The sequence below is a fragment of the Anomaloglossus baeobatrachus genome, chromosome 2 (genome assembly GCF_048569485.1).
Source record: "Anomaloglossus baeobatrachus isolate aAnoBae1 chromosome 2, aAnoBae1.hap1, whole genome shotgun sequence".
Lineage (NCBI taxonomy): Eukaryota > Metazoa > Chordata > Amphibia > Anura > Aromobatidae > Anomaloglossus > Anomaloglossus baeobatrachus.
This window is the reverse complement of record NC_134354.1, coordinates 110,854,030-110,867,580: the sequence shown is the minus strand read 5'-3', so window position 1 is coordinate 110,867,580 and position 13,551 is coordinate 110,854,030.

Sequence of the window (13,551 nt, the reverse complement as noted above, 5' to 3'; positions counted from 1 at the left end):
AGCTCCTCGAGTCTCCACCGGACTCACCTGGTTATTGAAAGCACACGTGCGTGGGCACCTCTGTGCTACCCTCGTGCCATATTCTCGTGACTTCCACTGGCACACGTGCGTGGGCACCTCTGTGCTTCCCCGTGCAACAGGTACACCGAGCCGTGTGATCCCTGCCATACAACCCTCACGGGTTAGGGCAGACCGGTGTACATAGATCGTCTGTGACATTCCAGACGATCGCTAGCAGCAACCCGCTCACTCTTCACCCACCATAGCATCGGTCCCTTACACCGCACAGTGGACCTTGACCGGCGGAAGCTGTCCATTCCCCATCTTGGCACGCTTCCCCGGGTCCCCCTCGTAACAACTCGCAATGTAACGAGTAACCCGAATGCCGCACTATTACAATAACAGAAGCTTTACACTATTCTTCCTGTACCGATCCCAGAGATCAGCAGCAGAAAGAGCTTGAAGCTCCATGTATCCACCTATTGGACGGACAAAATGAGGCTTCATGTCAGCATAAAAGTATTACAGAAGCTGGTATATGTACCTGATTGTATAAGCTCTTCCTTGTAATTTTAGGCATGTCTGCTCTTCCTGATGGTATCAGCATATTGTCTTTGTAGATAAGATGGACAACGGACAACTACTTCTCAGGATTGTAAGGACACGTCTCCTGCCTCAACGATGCTTCCTCCTCAAGATAAAATAGGGGTAATTTTTTTCCACCAAGTTAAGGTGAATGTCTAGATTGTCAGGCTCCACTGCCTCTAGATGATTGTGACCTCTCCTCTTTAAAGATGAGATGGTGCCTCCTTTGCCTTTTGATAGAAGGCACTTCCAGAAAGTGATTGTACTTCCTTTGAGTCTATATGGTAAAAGGGGCCTATTCCTCTAGATTCGATATTATTGTAGTCTTTTCCTCTAATTCTTGATGGTGATAGAGGACTCCTCCTTCTTCCTGTGACACAAATTACTCCTCCAGAAACTAACGGAACTCATTTGCCTCAAGATGTTCTGGGCGCCTCCTCCTCTTCCAGACGCCAGATGTTATACTAGTCTTTTCCTCCAATTCATGATGGTAAAGGGGCCATTACCCCTTGTGAGATAAATGTCTTCTCCAGATGTTAATGGCGCCTCATTTGTCTCCAGATTTTTCGGGCGCCACCTCCGCCTACAGACTCCAGATTTTATGGTGGTCTCTTCCTCCAATTCATGATGGTAAAGTGTCACTACCCCTTGTGAGATAAAGGTCTTCCTCCAGATGGTAATGGCGCCTCATTTCTCTCAAGATGTTCCCTGCGCCACCTCTGCCTACTGACTCCAGATACTATTCTAGTCTTTTCCTCCAATTCATGATGGTAATGGGGCCATTACCCCTTGTGAGATAAATGTCTTCCTCCAGATGGTAATGGCGCCTCATTTATCTCAAAATGTTCCGGGCGCCACCTCCGCCTACAGACTCCAGATGTTATGGGAGTCTTCTCCTCTACTGATGGTACTGTATGACCTAGATTGGAGATAAATATGTAAAACTGTTACCATGAGATATTTTTAAAATTGTAAGTAAATCATAATTTATAAGCTGCATATCAAAATACAAAAAACAACAACAGGAAAACCTTGATCCCCATCATCCCCCAATTGCCATCACAGAATATACAGGTCTGGCATGTTATATATGTCTATTTTTGTATTTTGTAAGGAGTATAAAAATAGTTTATCCCTTGGATAGGCCGACACTAATGTGACTACCTGGACTAGCCAGGAGTTCGGATAGCCTGAGATGGGAAAAAGCAGCAGATGAAGTTAGGGCGGTGAAAGGAGAGGAGCTAAAAGTAGAAAATGTCTGTCAGGGATCTGGGTCGTAGCCCGGATACCCTGTTGCTAGGAGGCAGACGGTGGTTGCTGCATGCAGGAGCCGGGAAGACAGCTGGTGGAACCGTAAGGGACCGGGACAGGGTAGTGGCCCACTGGTACCGAACCGGGGAACCAACTGGAAACCGGAGCACCAGGAGGGGTACTCAGACCCAGAACGAGGCCCAGAAGCCACTGGACCGAGTCAAATTCACTGATTGGGGTCTGAACCTTAGGTTCTTTCCCACCCAAGTCCCGACTGAAGACAACAGCCCAACGAGGGGGGATAAAAAGCCACCGCTTAGGCAGAGAGATCCCACGGGCCAGCGTCTGCGGGCAAACGGGCTCTCCCGACACACACACAAAGTCGGGGAGCAGACTCCCATCGCTGAAGCGCAGGCATTCAAAAATCTACAAACAAGGTGCAGGAGAAAGGCGAGAACTACCAACCCGGGTGGGGGACCAGACGCAGCCGGCTGCAGGCACCAACCACCATCCTTTTGGTTTACCAGAGACTCCGGTGTATCTGTAATAGTGAGTACAACAGTGCCCTCGGGCCGCGCACCTCCCCGCATCACGCCAACAGGCCCGCACCCCCACATCCAAACCCCAACAACCGGGCCCCGGGACTACCAACCCCCTATCCACGGAGGGGTCAACACCTGGCTGCACAACACCGTCCCCGGGAGCCTAGTCAATGGCAGCGGTGGTGTCCATACTCACCACGACCCGTGGGTGGCGTCATGAACTCAAGCTCAAAACCGCGGCTCCGGCCGTGAACCTTCCCCCTCACATAGCGCCTGCCTCCCTTCAGATCGAGGCACTCAAGCCCGGATCCGAGCGGCCCGCCCCAGGGTACACACAGACTCTTCTGGCTTCACGAACAGGATTGAACCCATCCACTTACCGGTGGAAGTGCGCCTTGAAGTAGAAGTCAGCGGTGACCCGTTGAAAAATTGCAGAATCCGCCATCTTTTGGCGCGAAGATTCCCGCCAGAGTCTTCTTCCCCGCAGAAAGAGAGGGAGAGTGAAGCCCCACCCCCTGGGAGCAGAGTGGTGCAGGAAAGCGCGTGGCTGAAAAGTGAAACTGAGCAGAAAGAGCGCCGAGTGCCGCGAAAAGACCAAGGGGGGGCGGGTGAAGACCCCGTGCCATGTGACCGAGTGGATAAAGGGCAGGGACTCCAGGACTCTGCTACCCGTTTGGTTCCTGGACCCCAAGGCAACAACATGTCCGCCCTGTCTGGCAAGCCAGAGATCCCGGAGCCTGCGCCCGGAACAGCGGCATGGGTGGAAGCCCGGACCGTGCAGATGTTCTGCCGCATCCAAGCCCAGGTACGTTTCCTCATGGAGCGATGGGTGGTCGAGATGGAGGAGATAGCCGCCGCCGTGCGGGCATGCAAAGTGGCGGCAGTTTTGGAGAAACGGGTATGCGACCCACGCCCCTGTGTCCCGGAGGGACCGGCCGCTGCGGCTGAGGGACCCGGTCTGCTCCCGCCCTCCATACTGCCTCCCTCACCGCTCGTAGCGGTTGCCGCTGCCTCTCCACCCGGTGCACCACCCCCGACATCGGTGGCGGAACCCGTCCCAGACGCCTGCGAGGATCCACCTGTGGAAGCCGTGGGTGGCGTCACGAACTCAAACTCAAAACTGCGGCTCCGGCCGTGAACCTTCCCCCCACCGAAACCCCCTCACGTAGCGCCAGCCTCCCTTCAGAGCGACGTGACCCCCAGGTCTGGAGGCGCTTGAGCCACCCTCCCCGGATCCGAGCGGCTCGGCTGCGGCCGAGCCCCGGGGCGGAACACTAACACTGGAGTAAGACTTTCCATTCATACTGAGAAGCAAGACAGCTTGTTGTGTTCGGAGTAGGATTTTGGTACTTACTTTTTACTGATGGTTTGTTCCCCAGCAACCAAAGAACAGAGATCTTAATCTATGAAAAAACAAAAACAAAACCCAAAAAACTAGTGTGAGTTTCAAGAGGCCAGACATATCTTCTGGAGACAAAGCAGTGATGGGGGAATAGACTTTACACAAGAGAGAAGGGATTAGGGATTTACGTTACAGCCATTACTGCATGTGTATTTACCAGGATAGGAGGCTGGTGTTCCTGCCGTCCTTCCTGAAAAGAAAAGACAGAGATAAATGAATACATTACCTATGATATAGAAGGGTTAATAGTTTCTCTATTTCTTCATTAAAGATTTATTGTTATTAGTAAGTATATCTGATGGTAGTTCATAGTCATTATGGAGCCTACGGAATAAGAGACAGACTCAAGGATTATTATGGTTTCTAAATGTTCTTCTTATCTCATATGCATGACTCTACATTTTTGTTTTGCTAAAACTTAAAGGTCATATGAACAATTAGTAAAGTTCAGCTCGAAGTTTTTTTCTTTTTCTTTTGCAATATCACATTGATCTGTAAATGGTATAAATAAACTGTACTTTGATGAAATAAACAGAAGAAATTGATCATGCCCACATGGATGCTGGTCTTTTCTCTCCGAGCGCTCGATCTTGATTAGGTCTGAAGAGGCCTAACTCAAGAGAACCTCACTGGTGATCCCATAAGCTGACTTGTGACAAAACAGAACAGCTACAACAGTTTGGCGCCCAACGTGGGGCCGTGGCCAACCGGCCTATTCGGAAGAAGTTTTGGGGACTCTTGAGACAGTGAAATTTCAGCTGCAGCAAGGTGAGAAGCTTTATTCTTACACTTCATTTCACTCTCTCTGATTTCCCGAATATTCTGGGTAAGGCTGTACACACGGTTCAAGAACTCTGGCATCACCAGTGAGTATTGTTTTTTTCATGCATGTCTGAATGAGAGTTGAAATATAGAGTAATAAGATAATCTGTTGTCCGTCCATTAACTGATTGCATAGAGTGCATAGCACGGAATTTGGGACAGTCTCTGTATAATTGCATTTGCTGTGTTGCTGTGTTTTGTGTTTTTGTGGCAATACTCTGGTCTAGGGATATGTGTTCATAAGTGGTTTCATATTAATGCCTAGATAAAGTAGGGAGGCAATAGGTTGTTGTATATTGATGAGAAGCCTCTGAATAACAAAGTGACAAGTAATTGTGATAAGAGACTTGGTGAAATAATATGTATGTATAAGTCTAATGGTTATATGTCATACTGTGGACTGTGAAAAGATGTTCCGGTTGTGAAATGTCACAGGGCATAGCCATATAGAGTATTTGAGTGGATACCTGACATATGTATTTTTTCCCATCAGTATCAAGAGCGGTTTAGATAATTTTATTTGCATGTGAGGTTAACTGATCCTTGGAAGGTGTATTGTTACCTATGCTTCTGGAATCAATGAATGAGTAAGACAAGTGGTCCTGGGATCTGTCCTTATAGTGAGATATTGTGTGTTTCTTCCCCTCAAAATGGGGATGAAGGTTTTATAGTAAAGTAGAATATTAGTGCTGTGAAGGTATATAAGTGGTCTCAATTTTCTGCAGGGATTGTGTATTATACCAGTGGGTATTAGGATTGTGTTTTGGAAGCTGAATCTGAACGAGATAAGACTCTTGCTAAACAAACTGTGCGCTGGCTGACATTCTTTTGGGAGGGGGTCAAGTGAACAGCTGCGCGATTTTCTGCCCTCTGTGAGAAGTCAGCTCTGTTAATTGTTTTGGTTTAACTCTTACGTTTGTTGCTGAAATACTTTGTAAAGGACCAGCATGGAGTAGCCAAACTGCACACATCAGGTCAGGTGGGTTAGAGAGCCGTGTGGCCTTCCCACTTACATGGAGGTGGTCTAGCAGGTGAGAGGACTATCACACCTGGTCCTTCCTGCTTTAGTCATCTGGTCTATTGGGTGAGAGGTGTTTTTTAACCCTTCCCAATACGCCCTACAGGTGTAGCAGGTGAGAGTGAATGCTGATTGAGCCTTCTTGCTACCACTTGAGAGCCCATTCTGACTTGCCAGGAGACGTGTGGCCTGTTAACAAGGTTCAGGGACACTGAGAGGGCATTTGCAGAAAGGTGGGCTGTGTGGGAATAAGTTGAAGCCATGGGCAACTTGTTCAGTGTGCAGCGTGGGGCTCCAGCAGGATCCAAAACAGCCAAACAGATAGTGCAAGAAAGAGAAGGCAAAGAAGCAGTGAAAAATGTCAGACCGATACTCAAAAAGGCAGACATGCCAGAGTACGGATGTTTGGATGTTGAGAAATGGCACAGATTCAGGGAAGAAAAGAGAGGTTGGATAAAAGACAAGAGGGTAGAGCAACAAGTAAATAAATGGTGTCGTGTGGCTGAAGAGGTGCAGCATTGTGGATATAAAGAGACCACAGCGGGAGATAAGGTGTATTATGAATGTTTTAATGCACCAAAAGCAGGAATTGTGACTGCTACCGCCCCCCCTTCTCATAAGCAGAAACCCAGACCAGATGAATGGACTTGTAAACATTGTAGTCAGAAAAACCCAGACTGGAGAGGTACTTGTGCTACATGTAATGTTACTCGCCCTAAGCGGATTGCACTAAATCCTGTTCGAACCAGATCACATGTGATGACAGAGGACGCTGACACTGAGACAGAGGTAGTGAAGGAATTGAGTTTTGCGGAGGAAGCTGACGGTGAGGAAAGGAAAGAACGCGCTGGGACCAGTACAAAAAAATCAGATACATCCCGACCGAGGAAGGTCACAAGAATCAGACAGACACAGGAATATTACCCCTGGAGCCCCTCTGACCAGCTAGCTATGTTGAAACAGTTACCTGACCCTGAAAACCAACCTTTCCCATTTTACAGGCAAATACAGACAATACAGGTGACTTATAAATGCACTTGGGCAGACCTCGAGAGTTTGGTGACTGCAAAGGCAGGTGACGTGCTGGGACACATAATTAAGACGCAAACTGATATGATGAAGGAGCAATCATGGGTCATGGACGTTGAGTCTGAGAGGTCTGGAATGACGTACTGTGAGGCATTGAAAGGATGGGCTACAAAGAAACAAACAGAGCAGTCTGTACTGATGACTGACGTGACACAGCAAAAAGGGGAGAGTATAGAGACGTACTTTGGGAGGTTACAGCTGAAGTGGACAGACATGGGGTACAGTGCAAGAAACGACCTTGATATCAAAATATTGGTGAATGCATTCATTGACGGTATGAATAAGTTTTTACGAGAAGCAGTACAGACAGCCAGACCTGAGTGGAGAAACATGGACCCAACAGACCTTCTGCAAGTAGCTAAGGGGGTTGAACTGACAAAATGCAAGCGACCAGTTATGTATGCTAGAGCACAAGGAAGACAGTGGAAACAGAGGGGGGGGGCACCAGGTGACCGAGCGACCGTACAGTGCTGGAATTGTGGACAGAATGGACATTATGCCAGACAGTGCAAAAACTCCAAAAAGGAGAGTGAGCAGACTGATTTCCCTCCTCCCTTGCCTCTGACCTAGGAAACTGGCAACCCAGTGACAAATGTGTACCCTGTTTTCGTTCCCTCAGGACCTGGTCCCACCTTACTTACGACCATAACCATGCCAGGGGGGAAAGAGGCAGAATTTTTAATTGACACTGGGGCAGCCGGCACTGTGGTACATAAAGACCTGATAAAGCCAGATATGATCACTGACGAGACTGTGGAGTGTGTTGGGGTGGAGGGATTGGTGTCTGAAACTCCCTTGACAAAACAGATGAAGCTGAGATTACAAGATAGCCAGGAAATTCTCACAAAGCTTATTGTTAGTGAAAACACTCCTATGAATTTGCTGGGGGCTGATGTGTTAAGTGCTATCCAGGCTACCATACAATACACCCCAGAAGGTATTACAGTCACAAGTCCCCTCTCTGACAAACACTTGTGCAAGATTGCAGCAATGGTGTACATGTCCAAATCTGCGAGAGTGTCCGATACCAGAACTAGTGAAGACATAGCAATGCAACAAGTTCCAGACATTGTATGGGCAAAGGGAAAAACTGATGTTGGTCGGCTTCCTATTCCCCCAGTCATGATAAAATTAAAAGAAGGCTCCACTCCTCCTTGTTTAAAACAGTATCCCTTAAGTCCAGCCAAATCAATGGCCCTGACCAGAGATATAAGAGAATATGTGGAAGCAGGGGCTCTAGTACAAAGGTCCTCCCCGTGTAACACTCCCTTGTATCCAATCAAGAAAAAAGGGCCCAAAGGTTCCCCTGACACGTACAGAATGGTGCATGATTTGAGAGCTGTCAATGCTGTCACTGAGAGTGTAACACCAATTGTTCCAAACCCACATACCTTACTGTCACAAATCCCAGGGACCTCCAAATGTTTTACAGTAATTGATTTGGCAAATGCCTTTTTCTCAGTGCCTCTACACCCTGACTGTCAGTATCTTTTTGCCTTCACACATGAGGGGAAACAGTACATGTGGACAGTCCTCCCGCAAGGAGGAATGAATTCACCTACCATTTATTCTACAGCTATGGCAGGAATTCTGGAGCAGTGGCAACCGCCTCATCCACAGGTTACGCTATTGCAGTACGTGGATGACCTTTTGCTCTGCTGTCCAGACCAGACGTCCTGCAAGGAAGCCACAATTTCTTTGTTGTGTTTTCTGGCAGAGAATGGTTGCAAAGTTTCACGTGAAAAATTACAGTACTGTAAGCAAAAGGTAACATTTTTGGGTCACTGTATCTCTGAAGGTACGAGACACCTGACTGAGGAGAGAAAACAAGCAGTCCAAAATCTCTCCTTACCCAGGTCCCACCGGCAACTGCGCACCTTTTTGGGCTTAGTGTCATACTGCAGGCCTTGGATAAGGTCTGCCTCGCAAATGATGCAACCCCTCTATGATTGTCTGGCATCTGACCCCTTTGACCTCACTCAGGAAGCTATTGACTCCTTTCATTCCCTTAAACTACTCATTGTATCTGCCCCGGCCCTGGGTATTCCAAATTACGATCAACCATTTTTCTTGTTTTGCACAGAACAGGGAGGGCATGCGACAGCCGTCCTCACACAGCAACATGGTGACAAACAAAGACCAATAGCTTACTACTCAGCGCGATTGGACCCAGTTGTCAGAGGGTCACCCACGTGTGTCCGTGCTGTAGCGGCTGCTGCAGTACTGCTAGGGAAAGCTTGCGAGATCACATTGACATTTCCCTTAACAATTTACTCCCCGCATGACATTCATGCTATACTTGTGCAAGTCCAACCAAAACACCTGTCTATGGCCAGACAGCTCAGACTTGAATGTGCCCTTCTGATTCCTGAGTATGTCACCCTCAAGAGGTGTAATGTTCTGAATCCAGCCACCCTTTTGCCAGTAGATTCAGAAAAGGGGGAATTGGTGACAATGGTAGCAAGTGAGGATGAATACTTTGACATGACGCACGAGCATGACTGCATAGAGCTGATGAGTCAGGAGACAGCAGGTTTTCCACATGTCTATGATACACCTATTACTAATGCAGATTTTGAGTTTTTTGTAGATGGCTCCAGATACCACCTGGATGGGAGATTCTACACTGGATATGCAGTAGTATCCTCGCATGAGGTAATCCGAGCTGAACCACTCCCGCCGCACATGTCCGCGCAGGAGGCGGAGCTAACAGCGCTCATTGAGGCGTGTAGAGCGGGGTCAGGTAGGAAAATTAATGTTTATTCAGACTCAAAGTATGGATTTGGGATCTGTCATGATTTTGGCCCTATCTGGAGAAGTAGAGCTTTTCTTACGTCAGCTGGTAAGCCTATTAAAAATGCAGAATTGGTAAAACAGTTAATGGAGGCACTAATGTTACCAGTCCAGGTTGGCATCATTAAGGTGAAAGCACACACAAAAGGTGACTCACTGGAGGTAGCGGGCAATAGAAGGGCGGATGCGGCTGCGAAAGCAGCAGCAAAGAGGCCTAGGGATCAGAGGATAGTGGCAGGGAGCCAGCAAGTCCCAGCCACAGTGAGTCTGGATGTCCTGAAATCCCTCCAGCATCAGGCTGCCCAAACAGAGAAGGAACACTGGGGGAAAATGGGAGCTGGGCTGAATTCGAATGGAGTATGGGAAAGTAAGGACAGGTTGTGTTTACCAAGGTCCCTGTTCCCTATGATGGCACAAGCAACACATGGCCCCACTCACGCCTCAAAAAGTCACATGTGTAACCAGGTGAATGCCTTCTGGATCGCTCCTGGCTTCAGTTACGTAGCCTCCAAACACGTACAATCCTGCATTATCTGCGCACAACACAACCCAGGTAAAACAGTAAAAGTCCCTAAGAAAGCAACACCCAAACCGCTCTATCCGTTTCAACGACTGCAGATAGACTACATACAACTACCCAAGGTAGGAGTGTATGGATACGTCCTGGTATGTGTAGATCTCTTCTCAGGATGGGTTGAGGCCTATCCAGTAAAATGTGCAAATGCTAAAACAACTGCAGAAAAACTGATGAAGGAACTAGTCTGTCGGTATGGCATCCCAGAAGCCATAGAAAGTGACAGGGGTACACACTTCACTGGAGAAATAATGAGGGACATTATGCAGGCCCTGGGAATAGAGCAGGCATTCCATACCCCTTATCATCCACAGAGCAGTGGAAAAGTAGAGAGATTAAACGGGACACTTAAACTAAAAATTCAAAAGGCCATGGCAGAGACAGGAAAGAATTGGGTAGAGTGCTTATCCCTGGCACTCTTTTCAGTCAGACACACTCCAAATAGGAAGACAGGCTTGTCTCCTTTTGAAGTCCTGTTTGGTAGTGCCCCAAAAACAGGTCTCTACTTTCCACAAGTGTTACAGATGCAACACGGCACTATGACAGCCTACGTCCAGGCCTTACAGGAAAGACTTAATGTGGTGCATAAACATGTCTTTTCATCCATTCCAGATCCCAATGCAAGTGCAGATGTGCATCAGCTGAATCCAGGTGATTGGGTGGTCGTGCGCAGACACGTGAGAAGGAGCCTAGATCCACGCTTTGATGGCCCATTCCAAGTCCAGCTGACCACATCCACCTCAGTGAAACTTGAGGGAAAACCCACCTGGATCCACGCCAGTCACTGTAAAAAGGTCACTCCACCGGCAGAATGACAGTCTTGCTAATTATCCTGCTAGGTGTAGCAGGGTTGCTGCAACAAACAAAGACACTGAGCGAACTTTTTAATACGGACTGGGATAATAAACTCATTCGCCACCATATTTCTCTTACTGAGGACATGGAGGGAGAAAAGCCAAAAGACTGTTGGATCTGCACACACAGTCCTATTTCTTCAAAGACTATGCCTTATTTAGCCTTACCTCTGGAACCACAGGAGGTATTGGTACCAGACTGTATACACAATGAAACCTGGACTCAATCTAGATTTTTGGGAGAAGATGTACCTCGTGATGTATCTGCTACATTGACTATAGTTGGATGGGTCACTAAACCCTGGTTCCAGCTAAATATCACTCGACCCGATGGATACTCGTGGTGGATGGAATACGATTCAGACATGGGCATAATTGCCAAAATAAAGACTAAGATTCCTCATTCGGGCCCCATTCCCCATGATGGATTATGGTTCAGTCTTCAATACAATGGTGTTGGAAATTGTGGAGAAGACAATAACTGTTTCTATATACATACACATGACTCAACCAAGGACAATGAGACAGTATATCAGAAGGGTATTGAGGGCTGTACATCATCATTTATTAGACGGACTTTTAGGAGGGAGCGGGGTAGCTGTATCTCGGGTATGACCGGAAAACAAATGAACAATACGTGGTGTGCTCATAAAGTCATGAAGGGGCTTCTGAATCTGCTTTATTGTGTACAAAGTCAAACTCACTTTTGTATTTTCCCAGAGGGAGTGTTTTTGGTTTGTGGGAATCGTGCTCACAAGTGGGTGAGCCCTGACATGAGAGGGGTCTGCACACTTGCCAGACTTACACCAGCCACTTTCATAGTTCCTCATAGTGAAGTAGATGTAGCAGCTGTCCCAATTCATACCTTGTATAAACGAGCAGCAGATAATAAACCCCGGCCAAATGGTAGGCCTCATGTAGTAGAATTGGGAAAAGCAAATAAGGTATTTAGTGCTATTTTCATACACCCTTTCTTAATGCAAATGTGGGACAAGCTAGTAGAGTCCACTGACTACCTGGATGATCAAATTTTTCGGGTTCTTGAGATTCTAAATGCTACCAATGCTATACAAAAACAATTAATTGTAGTCACTAACCAGCATACTATAGTGCTAGACTTTGTGACAGCAAAAGACGGCGGAATGTGTCAAATAATTGGTCCTGCCTGTTGCCATTACATTGACCCTGCAGGCAACCTCCAGGTTAGAGCAGATATACAGAAAACAAGTGAACTTAGGGATAAATGGTTAAAAGAGCACGATGCCAACAAGGACTCCTGGTGGGGAAATACATTTTCTTTTATGAATCCAGCCAATTGGTTTAAAGGCATAGCAGGTTGGGTTTCTGGCATTATACAAACCTGTATGCAAATATTGTTGTTCTGTCTACTGCTTTATATAGCTGTAAAAACATTGATATATGCATTACCTAAACTATTGAATAATGTATGTTCTAAGAGTCCCAGCATTGAACCCTCTGTAGTTTACTACGGACCCCAAATGGCCTCTGCTGACCGGGAGTAGGTGTCCACACTGAGGGTGGATGGGTGAAGTGGTAGGAAGACCCCTCATGGGTACTAGGCCCATGAGCCAGCAGCTCCTGTTTGGACGCCTACTGACCGTGTAGTGAAGGTTATACCATTTACAAAAGGGGGAAATTGATATAGAAGGGTTAATAGTTTCTCTATTTCTTCATTAAAGATTTATTGTTATTAGTAAGTATATCTGATGGTAGTTCATAGTCATTATGGAGCCTACGGAATAAGAGACAGACTCAAGGATTATTATGGTTTCTAAATGTTCTTCTTATCTCATATGCATGACTCTACATTTTTGTTTTGCTAAAACTTAAAGGTCATATGAACAATTAGTAAAGTTCAGCTCGAAGTTTTTTTCTTTTTCTTTTGCAATATCACATTGATCTGTAAATGGTATAAATAAACTGTACTTTGATGAAATAAACAGAAGAAATTGATCATGCCCACATGGATGCTGGTCTTTTCTCTCCGAGCGCTCGATCTTGATTAGGTCTGAAGAGGCCTAACTCAAGAGAACCTCACTGGTGATCCCATAAGCTGACTTGTGACAAAACAGAACAGCTACAACACCTAGACAGAAAATATATTCTAGTAGTCATGTCCTCAGTGCCTGCAGTTACACTTTATTGTATGTACATTCTGATTCTCCATAGTTGCAGCATTAATTCCCAGCGCTGATCTCTCCTGCAGTAGCATAGTATCCACTGAGTAACTAGCAGATCTGCAGAAATGATTTGTACCATTTACATCCTATAGAGGGAGAGAGAAAACCTCTAAGGCCCCGATTCATCAGGGATGGCAATTTGAGCACCAGTCTTGATGAAGACTGTGCAGGCGTAAGATGCTCCAAATTCAAGATAAGGGACGTTCCTCTTAATGAATTTACAGATAATGTTTGCAGCACAAGAAATGTTACTTTGTTTTTTCTCATAAATTCTACTCCACTTTTTTTGTGTTTGTAATGATGAATTTATCACCTGCGCGTGCCTCCCCCTCCCGGCTAACATCGTCCCACAGCTCAAAAAGTGAGTATAGCCGACCAGGCCTGGGGCAAAAATGTCAAAAGCTGCAAAATGTTTGCCTC